Below are 18,430 nucleotides of genomic sequence, written 5' to 3' on the forward strand. Positions count from 1 at the left end.
AATTCACACTATTTTTTTCTACTTAAGGGTACAACTCACCTGTCGTTCTTTATTTGCAAGAGTCATCTCAGTTTTAATTTAATAATTAATATTGTAACTATGTGTTTAATGTCAATTTCTCTTGGTAGAATGGCAGGAGGTTGATCATCCCTGTAATACAGCAATAGGCATGGTACCTCTTACATACTAGGCACACGAGAAATCTTGTAATTAATAAACAGGATTTTATTGCCTTAAAAATGCGCTTTTTTTTTTTTTTTTCCCCAGGACCAAGAGATTTATTAAAGTGGCTGTTATAGAGGGGATCTGTAATTGGAAAAAAGAAAAGAGAGAGAGAGAGAGAGAGGAAGTGGGAGAGAGGAAGTGGGAGAGAGGTGGGGAGAGAGCTGCAGAGAGGGAGAGAGCGACAGAGAGAGAGAGAGAGACCGAGAGAAAAATGCGCTTTTGTTATAAGTTCATTATATATATATATACTAGATATCTGTTATAAGTACATTTATATATTACAGTGTCCACTGAGCTACAGAGTTGATGAGAAGTTTCATACCTGCTTTTTATAAACAAAATGAATTTCCCTTTATTAAATATGCTCAAAGACTGGTTTTCAAAAACTGCTAACTTAATTCCATTAATACAAGTACTTTTCTTCATAAACAATTACTATCATTTAATCCTTTCAGGTATTATGTGAGAAAAGGATAATGTTGTCATCCACAAACATATTCTGTGGCTATTTCTACATCTGACAATTTCAGGTTGTCTACAAGTTTTTATTTGTTATAATTATATGCTACATTTTACATTGTAGAGTTTATAGGAGTTGATTTTTGAAATTCCAGAACAAAGTGATTATATCCCACTTTTAAAATTTAAGTAGAATGACAAAGAAATGAAGTTTTTCAGCTGACTTATGAACCCAAAAAGACCACTTAGAAGTGAGTTTATAACAATGTCCTAGAGTCTTTTTCTATCTGCAGGGCAATGGACGTCTTGAATATTTATAGATTATTTTTGTCACAAGAAGTGTGGCCTCTAACATTTTTTTCCATCTAATTCATCTGCATGTTCTGAAAAGAATGACAGCAGTTTAATTCTAACATGTATTTCCAGGAAAGTTAAAAAAGTTTTCTGAAAAGGGGGCAGAGAGTTGGGGAATGGAATCATTGCCAAGAGTGAAAGATGCTGAGTTGTTATTCACATCAAAAAGATTTGTAGATGGAAAGCATGGTGTAAATATTCTTGTCCATGTTTATTGCATGAAAAAGATGTGGATGAGACATTTGAAAATGTGAAATACATTAGTTCCGAAAGCGTGTATATGATATTACCTCATTGTTGTAAAATAAAAAACAAACAAAAAACATGGATAAGTCTAAAAGATTGCTAGTGTGGGGGGAGCCAAACGATTTTGTTTTCTTTTGGCTTACTTTTGGATTTTTATTTTTCCACAGTGAACATGCATTATTTTTATAGTAGAAAAACTATTAAAATGTGTATAAGAAAAATAAAAAACAGAGACCTATTAAATTGGTTTATAATTCTTTAAGATACTAGGGTACGCGGGCTCAGTGGCTCAGCCTGTAATCCCAGCACTTTGGGAGGCCAAGGCGAGTGGATTTCCTGAGCCCGCGGATTCGTGACCAGCCTGGGCGACTTGGCGAGGCCTCATCTCTACACAAAATAAAAAATTAGCCAGGCATGGTAGCATGCGCCTGTAGTTCAGGCTACTTGGAAGGCTGAGGCAGAAGGATTGCCAGAGCGCAGCAGGCAACGCTGGGGTGACCATGAGTGTGCCACTGTACTTTAGACGGTAGAGTGAGACTGCAACTCAAAAAAAAAAAAAAAAAAAGATTCTAGAGTGTTGGTCTGAATTATTTATTTGCTATGAATAGTAGTATAATTTTGCTTTAGTATTATACTGAATCTCTTTTCTTTTTTATATTTGGGGCCAAACAAGATAGCCCAGTGAGCTTGTTCATAGTTTTCTTAAGTGAATGAGAGAAAAAATACAAATGAGTTTCAGTTTTGTTCTTACCTTCTTTGCTTTTTTCTTTTCCTTTTATTTTCTTCCTTCTGTTTTTTTCTGATGAGGAGAGTTGGGAAAAGATTTCTTTCCTCTGCCTAGCTATTTTTTTTTTTTTACATGATTTACTATTGATCAGTTCCTGCTGTTGATTCCTCTTCATCTGAAAGACATTGATTTTTGCCTTGTGTTTTCACTTGGAAAAAGTAGATGGGGTAAGTTGAAAAGTCCAGATAGGCAGAGAAGAGATAATGATTATATTTCTTTTATTGTGTTTCTCTCTCCTTGGTGTTGTCTCATTCTTGGTCTCTCACATGTGTTGTTCCCTGTGTCCTGCTCTGGAAGTGATGGGAAGGAAAAGTAAGCCAGCAGTTTTGGGGATTAGCCAAAAGCTAGTGGTTTGGGGGGTGACTATGCATAACTGAAATACAAATGTAGGAAACAAGATTGAGGGAAGGATTTTTCTGTTGAAGAGAAGAACTAGCTGGCAGCTGTGTGCAGGCAGTCATTGCAAGGACAGCTGTGACGCCTCCTGACCACCATGTCACATTGGGTCTCTAACACATAGGCAAGGAGTATGTTTGAAGCGCTGTGTCTCCAGTTACATGCTGAACTTCTTGAGTTCATCTTTGATTATTTTAGGTGAAGTTTAAGGAATATGACATGGATTTTTTAAAAAGTACTTGGTTTTAGAACAATTGCAGGTTTACAGAAAAATTCAGTGGAAAGTACAGAGTTCCCAGATGCCCCCCCGACCTCCCTACCCCAGTTTCCTCTGTCATCATATGTGTATGTCGTGTGGCACATTTGTTGTAATTGATGAGTCCTTATTGATGCATTATTGTTAACGAAAGTCCACAGTTTACACTGGGGTTCACTCTATGTTGTCCAGTTCTAGGGATTTTGGCAAATGTATACTGACAATTATCTACCATTGCAGTATCATACAGTAGTAGTTTCACTACCCTAAAAATCTCCTGTGATTCACCGATTCATCCCTCCTTTCCTCTTCCAAAGCCCTGGCAACCTCTGATTGTTTTACTGTTGTCATATTTTGACTTTTCCTGAGTGTCATATATTTGGAATCATACAGTATGTACTCTTTCCAGATTGGCTTCTTTCACTTAGCAATATATATTTGAGGTTCCTTCATCAATAGCTCATTTCCTTTTATTGCTGAATAATATTCCATTGTATGGGTGTACCATGGTTTATTTATTCATTCACCTATTGGGTGACATCTTGTTTGCTTCCAAGTTTTGGCAATTATAAATAAAGCTGCTGTAATCTTTAGTGTGCAAGTAATATATACACATTGGTGTGGACATTCGTTTTCAGCTTATTTGATTAAATAATAATGAGTGTGATTACTAGATCATGTGGTAAAAGTGAGTTTAGTTTTGTAAGAAATTGCCAAACTGTCTTTCAAAGTGGCTGTACCATTTTGAATTCCCACCAGCAACAAATAAGAGTTTCTATTGCTTCACATTCCCATAAGCATTTGATACTGTCAGGGTTTTGGCTTTTAGCCTTTCTGATAGTTAATGTGGTAGTATCTCATGGTTTATATTTCCCTAATGACATATCATGTGGAGTGTATTTTTATTATCTTGTCATCTATATATCCTTTTTAGTGAGATGATAGAGATTTTTTTTGACCAGAAAGTAATTTTCTCACTTTTAAAAAAGTAGTAAGTTATGCTTACTGTGGAAAATCTAGCAAAGACAATAAAAATTCATATATAATGCCATCATAAAGAGGGAATGATGTCGTTGGTAAGATTTTGATATTTTTCTTTTGTGTGTCTCCCCCTGCCAGTCCATCCATCCACCATCCACCCATCCATCTGTCCATTTATCCATATGACAATAGTGGAATCATAATATTTTGTACCTTTCATGTTTTTATATCCATATATAGCTAGCATTTCCTATGCCATTCCTCTAGAGCAGTGATTTTTAACCTTGGCTGAGTGTTAAGATCATCTGGGAGAGCTTTTAAATTTAGATGCCCAAGCTGTACCCTAGGACAAAGAAGTCAGAATCCTGTAGGTGGGCCCAGGCATCAGTATTTTTGAAATTTTCCAGGTGATTTTACTGTAGATTGAGAACCACTTGTCTAGAATAATTATTTTTAATGATATCTAGTATCCCATTGTATACACTCACTGAAACTTTATTAATGAAGCTCTTGTTGTTAGACATTTATATTATTTCCCATTTTTCACGATTATAAACAATATATGTTACAAACATCCTTGTGACTAAATTTGTGTGCACAACTTTATTTTTAAAAAGCATACAGTTTCCTTAGCTGGGCTCGGTGGGTCAGCCTGTAATCCCAGTGCTTTGGGAGGCTGAGGTGAGTGGATTGCCTAAGCCTGCGAGTTCGAGACCCTCCTGGGCAACTTGGCGAGACCTCATCTCTACAATAAATCAAAAATTAGCCGGGCGTGGTAGCACGCGCCTGTAATTCCAGCTACTTGGAAGGCTGAGGCGGAAGGATTGCTGGAGCCCAGCAGGTTGAGGCTGCGGTGGCTGGGAGCGGCCACTGCACTTCAGTCTGGGGGACTGAGTGAGATTCCAACTCAAAAACAACAACAACAAAAAACAAGCAAACAAACCAAAAAAACATACAGTTTCCATTATGGTGCTACTGGTTAAATAGTATACAGAAAGTTTCGGCTTTGATTCCTTCTGCCAGAATGGAGATTATGATTTGTCTTATTAGCAAATTTTAAAAATTCTATTGTTTAACTATTTATGTACCCAAATACTTATTGAATAACAATGAATGAGCCAATAACTGTAATAGATAAAGCCTCAACTGTCACTCAGAACAAAGTCATTGTCCATGAGGGACATGGTCTAGGGCAAAGCCGTTAGCTTGGCACTATTGGTCTTTTGGACTAGATAATTCTTTGTTGTGGAGGGTTGTACTGTGTAACCTGACTTGTAGGATGTTTAGCAGCTTCCTTGGCCCTTACCCACCAGATACCAGTAGTAACTCCCACGCCCCCATGTGATAACCAAAATTGTCTCCAGACACTGCTAAATGTCCCTGGGATAGCCCTCCCTTTCACTGATCTAGGATAGTGCTCTGCAAACTATAGCTGACAGGCCAAATTTGAACACATGTTCATATGCATATTGTTTATGACTGATGCGGTAGCAGAATTGAGTAGTTACAACAGAGAACATGTGGCCCACAAAGTAGGAAGCATGTGCTACCAGCTTTTTGTAGAAAGTGTCTGCTGACCCCAGATCTAGTGCATGGAAGGTGACTTGCAAATAATTAATGTTCACTGGGATAAGTGTGCTGATAGACTGAAGTATGTTTAGGGTGCTGTAGGTGTGAGGAGAGAGGGAGCATCTAATTTATGCCATGAGAAGACTGGGAAGACCTCAGAGGAGGTGACAAAAACTAGATCTTGAAAATCTGAGTAGCGAAAATGGGAAAGTTCCTCTAGGTAGAGGCCATGTGTGTACAAGGGTCATGGTGTATTCGGGGAATGCGGGAGAGTGCCCCATGCCCGCACATATGACTGAAGCAGGTCTGGCAAGGAACCACAGGAAATGCGTCTGCAGTGATAGATTGGGGCTAAATTATAAATGAGACCAAGGTCTATGGCAAAGAGTTTGGATTTATCTGTGTGCAAATGGGAAGCCATTAAGTTTTTAGACAGGGGAGTGATTATCAATTTGTGGGCTGAAAGATTTTTTCCGTATGGTACTCTTATGTTACTTTCTCCTGTAATTTCCCTGATTCTCTATTGAAACCTGTCCTGCCAACTCAGTATTGACTTGAGTACTATTGTGCCACTTATGACATTCTTCTTTGTTAGAAGTACCTGGAGTTTCTGAGTGTCTACCCAGCACATAGAAAGTACTCAGTGAATGCTTTTTGAATGAATGTAAACCCCGGTTGTAGTGTTTGCTAATTTCTACAGTAAAAAGACACACACCACAGCCAATTTTCAGATTTCAAGCTATCAGTGAGGTGGTACAAACTGGATCTAGCACATCACTGCATGTACCAAGTAAAGAATTTTGTAAAGCAGAATGAACTGATTCCTTATGTTTTGGGGTTGAAACACAAATTTTTTACATTGTAAGTTTAAATTCTGTAGTTACAAAGGATGATATTTGGTATATTATATTGTAGGTATTTACTTTTAAAAGTAAAACTCTCATATCACTCTTCCAAATTGGGAATACAAGGGAATTTCCCTAATCTGATAAAGAATATCTATAAGGTTTAGGGCAAGTATCGTATTAAATTGGAAAACATTGAAAGCATTCCCTTTAAAAACAAAAAATTAGAAAAGTGTGCCTGTTAGTGTACTCCTTCTATTTAAAATTGTATTGAGGCTGGGCTTGGTGGCTCAACCTGTAATCCCAGCATTTTGAGAGGCTGAGGCTCGTGGATTGCCTGAACCTGCAGTTTTGAGACCAGCCTGGGCAACTTGGCGAGACCTTGTCTCTACAATGAAGTTAAAAATAGCCGGGTGTGGTAGCGCGTATCTGTAGTTTCGGCTACTCAGAGGGCTGAGGCGGAAGGATCACTGGAGCCCAGAAGGTCAGTGCTGGGGTGGCTGTGAGCGTGCATGCCACTGCACTCCAGCCTGGGCAAAGGAGTGAGACTCCAACTCAAAAATAAATAAATAAATAAACAAATAAATAATTGTATTGATAGTCTTTAGCCAGTGCAATAAAACCAGAAAAACAGATTAGAGACATAAGAATTGGAAGGAAGAAATGAATTGTTCACCAATTGTAGGTAATGTTTTTGATTATATAGAGGAAACCAGAAGAATTTACAGATAATTAGAAATAAGGCTGAGGCGGAAGGATCGCCGGAGCCCAGCAGGTCAAGGCTGCGGTGGCCGGGAGCGGCCACTGCACTCCAGTCTGGGTGACAGAGTGAGACTCCAACTCAAGAAAAAAATAAATAAATAAATAAGGAAGATCTTAATAATGAAGCTACATATAAAAGTGATATACAGAAGTCAGTTGCATGTTTACATATTAGCAGTGAAAACTGACTAAAAAGATACTCCATTTTCAATTTGTATTGGCAAAATAAAACAACTAGAAATAAATCTAATGAAAGATATTTAAAGATTCTAAGAGAAAGTTACAAAACTTTAAAAAGCAATGATTTTGGACAGGAAGACTTTGTATCCTAAAAATATCATTTTTCCCAGTTGACATATAGACCAAAAAATTTTAAATTGAAATCTTAGTAAGATTTACTCTGGCACTTATTAGATTATTCTAAATTTTATATGAAAAAATGGAAAGGTGAAGGACCAAGAATAGCTAAGATACTTCTAAATAATACCAGAGAGGGAGGGTTTTCTCTATCAGGTATTAGGACTTCTTATGAAGTTATAGTCAAATTAACCAATGGGATGTAATATTTGTCTTAGTTTTGTTTGGGCTGCTGTAGCAAAATACCATAAGCTAGATACCTTATCAACAACAGAAATTAATTTTTTGTAGTTCTGGAGGCTGGAAATTCGAAGACCAAGGCACTGGCAGATTTGGTGTCTGTTGAGATGTCTGTATTCTGGCTTATAGCTGACACCTTCTAGCTGTCTTCTCACATGGCAAAAAGGCAAGGCTGCTCTCTAGAGTCCCTTTTGCAAGGGCACCAATTTCATTTGTGAGAGCTCTGCCCTCATGATTTAATCACCTCTCAAAGGTCCCACCTTGTAATGCCAGCACTTTGTGGGTTATGTCTCAACATATGAATTTTGGGGGAACTTAAACATTCAGACCATGGCACAGAGAGATAAACACATTGACCATTAGGATATAATATTGAAGTCAGAAGACCCCACCTTTGTATGGAATTTGTATAGACGAGGGATGACTGAGCAGCAGAATGGTAATAGAGATTGAATAAATGTTGATTGATATAGAAAGAGACAAGATGGAATTTCTACCTCACACTATATAAACTCCAGATGGATTAAAGACTTAACTTTAAAACTTAGAAAATGTAGGAGACTATTATGTAGATGTAGGCATAGGCACAGTTTTCTTAAACCACACACAAAAAGCATTGACTGTAAAAGGAAATGTTGATAAATTTGATTATATTAAAACTAAGATCTTTTGTTCATCAAAAGACACATTAAAGAAGTTGAAAAAATTATAATTTTATAATTTATAAATTTTAAAATTTATAAATCAGCAGAAGATATTTGTAAAAGTATACAGTTGACCAAGAACTAGAATTAATAGGATATGTTTATATATTTTTAACTTATTTTATATTCCCTACAAATCAGTTAAGAAGAGTGCAACAACCCAATTGAAAATGGCCAAGAGTCAGTAACAGGCATTGTATTTTATTTTATTTTTGAGTTGTAGTCTCACTTTTGTCGCCCAGGCTGGAGTGCAGTGGTATGCTCACGGCCTCCGCAGCCTCGACCTGCTGGGCTTAGGCAATCCTTCAGCCTCAGCCTTCCAAGTAGCTGGAACTACAGACACATGCCACCATGCCCGGCTAGTTTTTGTGATTTATTGTAGAGATGAGGTCTCACTAAGTTACCTAGGCTGGTCTCGAACCTCCGGGCTCAGGCAGTCCCCTTGCCTTAGTCTCTCAAAATGCTGGGCTTACAGGCTGAGCCACCACGCCCGGCCAGGAACAGGCATTTTAAAGAATAGAAACATATATGGCCAATACACATATGAAGAACTGCTGAACACCATTGGTGATCAAAACAGTGCAAATCAAGGCCATTATATTATTTGATTGGCAAAAATTAAAGAGTCTGGCCCAGTCCTAAGTGCTGGACAGATGGGTCAATGAGATCTCTTACGTGTTGCTGTGTGAATGTGAGTTGGTGCAGCGATTTTGCAGACAGCTTGGTGTTATTCCCTAAAGTTGAACACTCACAGCTATGACCCAGCAATTCTAATCTTTTAATATACTCAAGAGAGAAACTCTTACATCTCTCTGTGTGTGTGTGTATATATGAGCCATGAGCAAGAATGTTTGCAACAGCATGGTTCACAAGAGCAAAACTCTGGAGGTGATCCAAATGCCCACCAACAGGAAAGTGGATAAATAATGCATGTGATGTAGTCACACAGTGAAGTGTAGCAGCCAAAACAAATAAGCTACAGCAATTTGATGAAACAATATGGATTAATCTTTGGAAAATATATTTAGAAAAAGTGCAATTCCCAAAAGATTACATAAAACATGGTACCCTTTTTATAAAGTTAAAAGCAATGAAACAGCCACAGTACAAAACATTTTGAGAATGTGAGTGTGCATGTGTAATATATATGAAGGAAGTCAAGGGAAAGATGAATGCTGGATGTGGGATGAGGGTTCCTTTTGGTGGGGAGAAGTGGGAGGATGAGTTGGTGTTTGAGGGGCACCATAGATCAGATGTAGATTTTAGCGTAGGTAGCTTTCATTTTGGGTGGTTGCTTTTTGGTGTTTGTTAAATTATTAAATAATTGAGAGAATCAGTATGCCTGGGCCATGATGAAACATGGGCCAGTGGTATGAATGTATCATGAGCCAAGGATTATGATTAAACCAATTCTTTGCACCAGAGGCATAACAAGGAAAACATATTAAATAAACAAAAATTGTTACATTCCTCTTATAAGTGTGTCCAATGGAGTTTAAATGGCACAGTGCTTTGACACCCACTGTCATCCTTTTAAATAATGAACAAGCTATTCCTTAGAAGCTGGAGATTTTAATACTTTCTTTTTCCCCAAAATTATACAACCATTCCACTTTCCTCATAGTTTTTTCCTAATGCCGTTGATCAGACCAACAAGTATATGATCAATTTTTACAAAGTGATTAGTAGCTATAAACTGAAACTCATCTCGTAATGAGTGAGATGGCTGATGGTATTTTTTATGCCTTAACTAAAGGAATTGTTGAATTGTCTTTGTCCTCCCCCCGCTCTTGTTTTTGCCCTTTGGAATACTGCACTGTCGTAAGATGAGTGTGGGTTGGCTTTTACTTATAAAATGATAGAAAGGAGATTGTCAAGGGGGGTCGGAGTGCAGGACCCCTGCTACAGACATCTTCTCAAGCAGGTCAGGTGTAGGGATGAGTACATTTGGAAACTGAGGATCTGCTAATTATTGTTTTAAGACTGTTGGTGCCAGAGTAACTCCAAAGGTATGTGTACCTCCAAAAATTTTAATACCAGGAAGGTTCAGAATGATTTATAGAGTGAAAGAAGCAAGTATGAGAGTGCATATGTATGTATGCATATGTGTATATATTTATACACACAATTAACCTAAACACACATGTCATACATATACAGGCACAATTAATTTGTATTAGAAATGTAATGTATATTTCAGTATATACATTATTTACCTCATCCTTTAAAATTACTGTTTTGTATGACTTAAACATACATAAATATTATGTATATAACCTTTATTAAACATACGTAGGTGGAGAGAGGGAGAGAGTGTATGTGTATGTGTCAGAATTTAGCTTTTTATTTTGAAATAATTTTAGGCCTGGGGAAAAATGTTGTAAGAATAGCATAGACAATTCTCATATACTCTTCTACCCAGATTTCTTCAATGTTAACATTCTATCACATTTGCTTTCTCATCCTATTTTAGTATCATTGTTTTTTCTGATTGGAGAATGAATCGAAGTATTTACTTCTAAATATTTTAGAGTGTATATCCTAAAATCCAAGATGTTCTTTTGTATAACTATAGGTCATAGTCAGGAAATTAACATTGTAATCTATAGATTGTATTCAAATTTTGTTTGTATACCAAAATGTCTCATATTTCCTCCTACCCTGTTCTGGTCTACTGTCTAATCTGGGATCATGTGTTGCAGTTAGTTATCCTGACTCTACTCTTTTCTAATCTCTAACACTTCCTCAGTCTGTCTGTCTTTCATGATCTTGACTTTTTTTTTTTCTTTCTTTTTTTTGTTTTTTTTAAAAAGAAAGAGAGAGAGAGAAAGAGAGAGTAAGAGAGAGAGAGGAAGTGGGAGAGAGGCGGGGAGAGAGCTGCAGAGAGGGAGAGAGTGACAGAGAGAGAGAGAAAGAGAGACCGAGAGAGCGATCTTGACATTTTAATGAATACAGCTTGGTTATATGTATATCAAAGTATGTGGTCAGATATTTTTACCAATGCTACCTGTGGTTAAAATATGAGGAAACAAGAAAAAGCTAGTGATTGCTTAGCAGAAGCTAAGGACTGATGGTTGATAATAATGGACCAGTATGTTCAAAGTGAGTGCTATATGGTTTTTATTTTAAAAACCAATACTCATACTAATGATGATAATTGAAATTTATGGAGACATAAATTTAGATATTCTTCTGTGAAGGAAAGAATTGATGGAAAGAACCATGTCCCGTATATCTGCTTCCTTGTATGGAAAGAGAAAAAGTACTGGGAAAACAAAGCTAACAGGAAGTTACCTTTTAAAAACATGTTCTGGAAGGGAGGAAGTAATTTCTCAGGAGCTGGAAACACCACTGAAGAACAGAGAGTAGATACTGAACACCTATTACATGTTATGAAATGCCCTGGAAATGAGGTGAGGGCAGAAGGAACTGGGAAAACTTGAATTGAGGAGTTGGCTTTGCATATTTGTTTTTATATCTGGTCTTCAGAGGGATTCCTTCAAGACCACAGCTTTGGTTTTTTGGTTTGTTTTGGAGACAGGGTTTTACTCTGTCGCCCAGGCTAGAGTACCAGGTACAATCCTGTCTTCCCACAGCTTCCATCTGGGCACAGGTGATCCTTTTGCTCAGCCTCCCTAATAGTTGGAGCTACAGGCATGTATCACCATATCTAATTTGTTTTTTTTTTTTTTTTAGAGACGAGATCTCAGCATGTTTCCCAGGCTGGTCTTGAACTCCTGGACTCAAGCCATCTTCGCACCTCAGCCTCTCGAAGTGCTGGGATTATAGGATGAGCCACTGCCCTCAGCTTCATAGTTTCGTTTGTTTGTTTTTGAGTCAGAATCTCACTCTGTCGCCCAGGCTGGAGTGCCGTTGGCACACTCATGGCCACTCCAGCGTCGACCTGCTGGGCTCTGGTGATCCTTCTGCCTCAACCTTCAAAGTAGGCAGAACTACAGATGCGTGCTACCACGCCTGGCTAATTTTTGATTTATTGTAGAGACGAGGACTCACCAAGTTGCCTGGGTGGGTCCCCCCGGGCTCAGGCAATCCACTAGCCTCAGCCTCCCAAGTGCTGGGATTACAGGCTGAGCCTTTGAGGCTGACCTGCCTCATAGTTTTGATTTGAGGTTTAACTCTTGGTCTTTGATCCATCTGAGTACCAACATATTCTTTAAAGATGATAGGTAGGTAGGATAGTTGCCCTGTTCTGTCCCCTTTCCACAAGTATTTTCTCACTTTCATGACTTGTAATACTGATCTCGAAACTTAACACCCATATGGAGAATACATTATGGGTGATATATAAGTGCATGTTATAGCACCTCTTTTCTGAAGAGCTAAAAACTTCATCCTGAATTTTAAAACCAAACACTTTTACAGAGGTTGCGTGGTGGGGAGCAAGAAGAAGACTGAGTTTTGGATCCTTTGTTTTATTCTAATTTTGGTTAGTTTACTGTGTACCTCACTGTCCAGCTGAAAACTGGGGAAATAACAAATAAGCCTTTAACTGTCTGAAGGCAAAGGAGCTGCATTTGACTTGCTCTGAGATCCAATATTTTATGATATGTTAAAAGTATCAAAATAATTCATGGGAAGAAAAGGAAAACAGGAGAAGAAAGTGCATTACGATGAGGGGAATCAATTTCTGGTGGAGAATCATATTAATAAGCATAATGTTTAACTATATTAACCTAAATGTCATTTTTCTCTTTTAGTTAACTCTGTGGGTTTACTTTGAGAAGGGCTGCTATGTTATAAATTGAACATATAACAAAGGCATTACATATTAATGTAGCATTTGTTGCAACTTGACTGCAAAATCATATGGCAGAAGCAATGTTTATACTTGTTTTGAAATTCTTTGGCCTATGCTTCTGGGTGTTGAGACCAGTGAATTAACAAATTCCTTTGGGAATTTCTGGTGTGCATGTGAATTTAGACTTCTATTCATGTACCGGGATGTCAGAGGGGTGTGTATGAGGAGGAGGACAAGGAATTTATAGGATGTTTTTAAGGCACCATATCTTTTATGCAAATCTGGGAGCTTAGCGTTAGCAAGATAGATTTTTATTTTTAACCACACTTTATTTTCTGTTTCAAATATAAGGCTTTTGAGAAATTGGAAGAAAGTATTAAGGCTTTCGACAGTGCAGGGTATTTTGGCTGACTACTTAAAAACTTGCACATAGCATCTGTGATGCACTATGTGGGAATTTATAGCATGGTACTTTATTTTTCCTGTCATGGGTTTTATGAGAAAATGTTTTCACTTAGTGATTTACAGAAGATTACCCACGTTTTGTTTATCACTAGTTAATGCTTTGCAAAGTAAGATATTTCGGACTTTGAGGATGGGGTTTTCACATGTGCTGGAATCACTTTGACTCTATCATTTCAAGACGACATAGCCTATCCTTTCGTTGTTTCTTATTAACTGCTTCAGAGCCTTCATGACTGGTGAGTCAAGGCTCTCATTCCTCTGAAGTTGAACTGTGTTTGTGCTGGAGCTTTCTGAAAGCAGAAATGAGCTCTTGGTGATGAAACCTGTTGGATTTCTGGAGGAAGCAGCTGGAGTCTTTAGCTTGTTAACTAGCAATGATTCAAGTCTTGCAGATTGTAAAGGAGCTGGTGACACCATCAAGGCAAAAAGCAGCCCCAGTGAAGGAAGGTAGGATCATTAGCAGAATCAGAACACTTTGAAGGCACTCGGATTTTGATAAGTATCGACCTAAAGGACAGCTGTAAGAAGGAGCTTGGAGTCTCCATGTGTGCTTCTGCTTTTCTGATGTATTAGGTTATCTGGAAAGGATCAGGTAACGGCATAATTGTTAACGTTCCTCATTATTACTGTTTTTAAACTAAAAACTAGAAGCATTTTATTTTATTAAAAGGTACGGAGAGTAAGGGGAGGTTATCACGCTGCTGCTGCAATAGAATTTTTCACATTGTAGAGATTCTCTTGCATTATGTATTTGGAGGGAGAAGAATAATTTCTATAACCTCATTTCTTTTAATTTTAAAATATAAATATTTCATGGCAGGAATCAGAAGAGAGCAGGCTAGGATTCTACCCATGGCAGGGCATAAGAACTAGATGGTTCTTATTTGTGGTAATAGCTGATAAAATAATAGCTACACATATGAATTTAGCCAATGAGTGGTAGATTTTATTGCCTTTTTAGTGAATAATTACTTCTGTTTATGATATATGCCTAATCAATGCTATTTATATTAAAAATAGTCCTGTATTTATAGTATATGTCTGTTTGGGATATGCCAAGATACATTTTCAAACATTTTTTACATTGCATGCCTGACTTACAGATCTAATGTAGATAGATCTTTGAAGAAATATTGTTTGTTTTACTTTTTAAACATTTGAAATAGTAAATCTCTAAAATGATGATTAGGAATTGATTTTCAAAAAACACAGGACATAACTAAGTTGACTACACTGGCAATTTCACTAAATTAGTGTTTTAAAATCAGTCAGTTGATAAATTTATAAATCAGCTTTTTAATATATAAGATGTATTATAGCATTCTATCTTTATGATTTGAATAGTGTAAATTTAACTCAGATGATATAAAATAAAATATAGATTATTTTAGATTTTTTCTTTTTTGTGCTATGATCTGTATTTTACAGCAAAGCTTATGAGAGTCATTAAAGTAAATGATTTAGAGTGATCGTTTGAATTGTGACATACAGAATGGTCAACTATATAAGAATATTAGAGCTGAAAGAAACCTCAGATATCTTCTTGTCATTTTATGAAAGAATGTGGTATTTAAATGACTGAACAGAAATGCATCTCAAAAAGCAGAGAAACTATTGTCATTTACCTGTGAAATATGCTGGCATATTTTGGGATACTTACAATTATTTACCTCCTGCTTCCTCCTCCCCTTTCTTCTGAAGCAGAAGACTATATTCCTATCTTTAAGTAGCAGGATTCTAACAATTAGGCGTTAAAAACAAAACAAAACTAAAATGCTGCTTTTTCTATTTCAGGAGAATATAAATTAGTTAATTTAATCTCAATCTGTTTGAAAATGTCAGATTCATACTGTTTGACCTTTACAATCAGAATTTTTTATTGGAATGTTTCTTCTATTTTTTATTTTTTAGTAACAATCATAGTTACTTGGAATGTACCCAGAGGAAAGAATATTTTTTTCTTGCCTTTTAAAATGCATATATATAGAGAGATACAGCTCAAAGATGACAGGAGATGCTGTATGAATATAGAACAGATACTACCAAAAGATACTGTATACTAACGTAGTAAAATAGCTTTTATTTACAGACCTTAAAGATTTTTCTCAGACAGACTTTTTTGTGACAAACAGGAAGCTTATACAATACATTTTTTCCCCTTCAAGCTTGCTTTTTCAAACCTCTTCTAATAATGTTCTTAGTTATTTAATCAACATATTTACTGTTAATTTTATCCTTTTGAAGAATATTGTTACATTTTTACCAATTTTTCATATTGACAAACTCCTTAAGAAAAACAAATTAATGGAGACAAATATAAAACACTGACCCATGAGAAAGGAGTAATTTTTTCCTTTTTAACTCAATTCTTGAGACTATAGTATGGACTTGGATGAATATAGAGGGCAACATTTCCAAGTATTTTATTCACATGAACATTGTAGACAGTGTGAAAAATTGATTTGCGAAGGAAAAATTGTCTTAGAAGTATCAATATTGAGGACAAAATAATTCTGCTAAATGACTAATGAGAAGTATTTATCAACTAGATTAGTTTTCCTTGGTGTGAGATATTCCAAGGAGGACCCAAGGGCATGGTTCAGAATTGTCTTGGGGGAGGAGGGGAATTGTAAGATTAAAGAATGAATGAGGGCTGTTCGTTTGTTAGGCCAGGCTTGTCTAAGAGCTGTTTGTGTAGCCAGACAGCCTAGTAGTCTGGTGGGTTTGTGGGTTTCAACATGAGGCCATCATGGACAGAGTTAAGACTCTTTAGTCTTGTGGACCAGGGAAGGGGTAGGGTGGGTGATGCCGTTCTCAATGGAGAAATCACCTGTCACAGTTTCCCCTTGAATGCCCTCATTAGCGTGCATCTTGGGCCAAGCTCACCTAGATTGACAAGGCAGGCACTTAGCGTCCAGCAGACTACAGACAACCCACGGTCTCTTCAGATGCGTGCCGGATGAAAGTAACCGCTGCAGTTGTGGAACCAGGAGCCTGGCTTTCTCCCAGAAAAGCCTCATCTTTATTGGAATAAAAACCTTTTGAAAATAGTATGTTTCTCTGTCTTGTTACATAGAAGCATGCTAGATATGGTTGAGTTTTTTCTTAATAATTCATATTCTTCATTTTACATTTTTTGTGGTGTCAAAAACTTGACTGTTTATTTAAACTATTCCTAAGGTAAGAGTAGATTTTGAGTGAGACCCTGAAAGTCTCTCCTGTTGGTGATGCACGTGAGCCTTGGTATCCATCCTGAACTTTTCCTTCCTGCTTTCATTCCTTAGTTCCTTTCCTCTAGATCATAATGGTGGCCTCCTCATTTTATTCAGTGGGCATGCGCTGAACAGTTAGCACATCTTAGATGCAAGGCTATAGAGCTGTATCTTCAAGGAACTCGGAGTGGTCAGAGACAGAAGTCAGTGATTATAATAGTATGATAGACTTTGTAATAGAGAAGGTGCTGTGTTATGGGAAACCTGAGGGGGGTGGTACTTAACTGACCCATGAATGGTAATGAGGGAATCGATGGAATTAAATTCTGTGGGGAGATGACCGATGCTCTCAGTGGAGCCAAGTCTCAAAAGACATGTACAGGCCAACTCGCCTGGGGAGAAAGAGCACGTCTGAGCATCCCAAGTAAAAGAATCATGGAGCCGGGCTCGGTGGCTCAGCCTGTAGTCCCGCACCTTTGGGAGGCTGAGGTGAGTAGATTGCCTGAGCCCGTGGGTTCGAGACCCGCCTGGGTGGCGAGACCTTATCTCTACAATAAATCAAAAAATCAGCCGGGCATGGTAGCGCATGCCTGTAATTCCGGCTACTCGGAAGGCTGAGGCGGAAGGATCGCTGGAGCCCAGGAGGCAAAGCTGTGGTGGCCGGAAGCGGCCACTGCACTCCAGTCTGGGCGACCGAGTGAGACTCCAACTCAAAAAAAAATTAAAAAAAAAGAATCATGGAGACGAGAGGGCAGAGTGTGTTGAAACAGCAAGTTGTTAAGCATGGCAAGAAGTAGGTGAAGGCTGGGGGTGGGTGGATTTGAGGCTGGAGGGAGCGCAGGCCACCAGACGGAAAGACACCATGAAAAGACCTTGCAGGTTCTCTCGGGTGATGGTGGGAGGAGGTGAGAAGCCTGGTCACTTGACTCTGCTCCACCCTTTCGTTGCTGTCTGAAATAGCTTTCAGAAGCAATTTGCCATAACACTTAGACTCGGGGGCTTAACCTATGGAATATTTCCAGACATTCAGTATTTCTGGCTGTGTCACCAGCTCTCTCCACGCACCCTCTGCTCCTGCTACATCAGGAACCTTGCCGATGCCCAGATGGGCAGCTCCGCCTGGCTGGCGGCCTCTTCCTTTCTCCCTCAGCTGCATTCCTGCTCAGAGTGGCCTGCGAGGCTTAAGTGTCACGCCTTCTAGAAAGCATGTCTCCTGACTTTTTCTCCCCTCCCCTTTCTAGGTCAGATTCAACACTTTCTTTGTATTCTTTAGCATTTTGCTTTTGCTTTTATTACTATACTTTTAAAACTCTCATAGATGTGATGATTGTACTTACCAAATTGGCCAATAAATATTAATTGCTACATTTATTGATTTGATTTACTGAACGTTTTCACTGTGTTTTAGGTAGTTAAGATTGTCATAATGTGATCTTAGATAAGTGAAATATTTTAGCTAATAACAGTGGACGGAGAAATATGTAAATGAATCATTTGAGATGTGTCATAATGGTTTTCAAAGTACTTTGAACGGATAGATGATGACTTTCAGCTTATATTTAAAAGGTACCCTTATTCTGTTGTATATATTGACTACTTAAGCCTGAGGTACTGAAGTCATAGCATTTAACATACTTTATTTGATTGTAGGTTTGTAGTTCTTTATGATTTACAAGGAGTTTCATGCTCTTGATTTTAAAAAGTACCATGATTGCCAGGCTCGGTGGCTCAGCCTGTAGTCCCGCGCCTTTGGGAGGCTGAGGTGAGCGGATGGCCTGAGCCCGCGGATTCGAGACCCGCCTGGGCAGCGAGA

At 37.9% G+C, this 18,430-nt stretch overlaps 1 protein-coding gene across 1 annotated transcript in view; it reads left to right on the plus strand.

The window, feature by feature from the left end:
• Positions 1–18,430, plus strand: part of USP6NL (USP6 N-terminal like) — a 143,770-nt gene that overhangs the window by 15,864 nt on the left and 109,476 nt on the right. The gene's annotated exons all lie outside the window — the stretch shown is intronic.

This window comes from Carlito syrichta, unplaced genomic scaffold, assembly GCF_000164805.1.
Source record: "Carlito syrichta isolate Samal-C Ts95f unplaced genomic scaffold, Tarsius_syrichta-2.0.1 Scaffold308004, whole genome shotgun sequence".
Classification (NCBI taxonomy): Eukaryota; Metazoa; Chordata; class Mammalia; order Primates; family Tarsiidae; genus Carlito; species Carlito syrichta.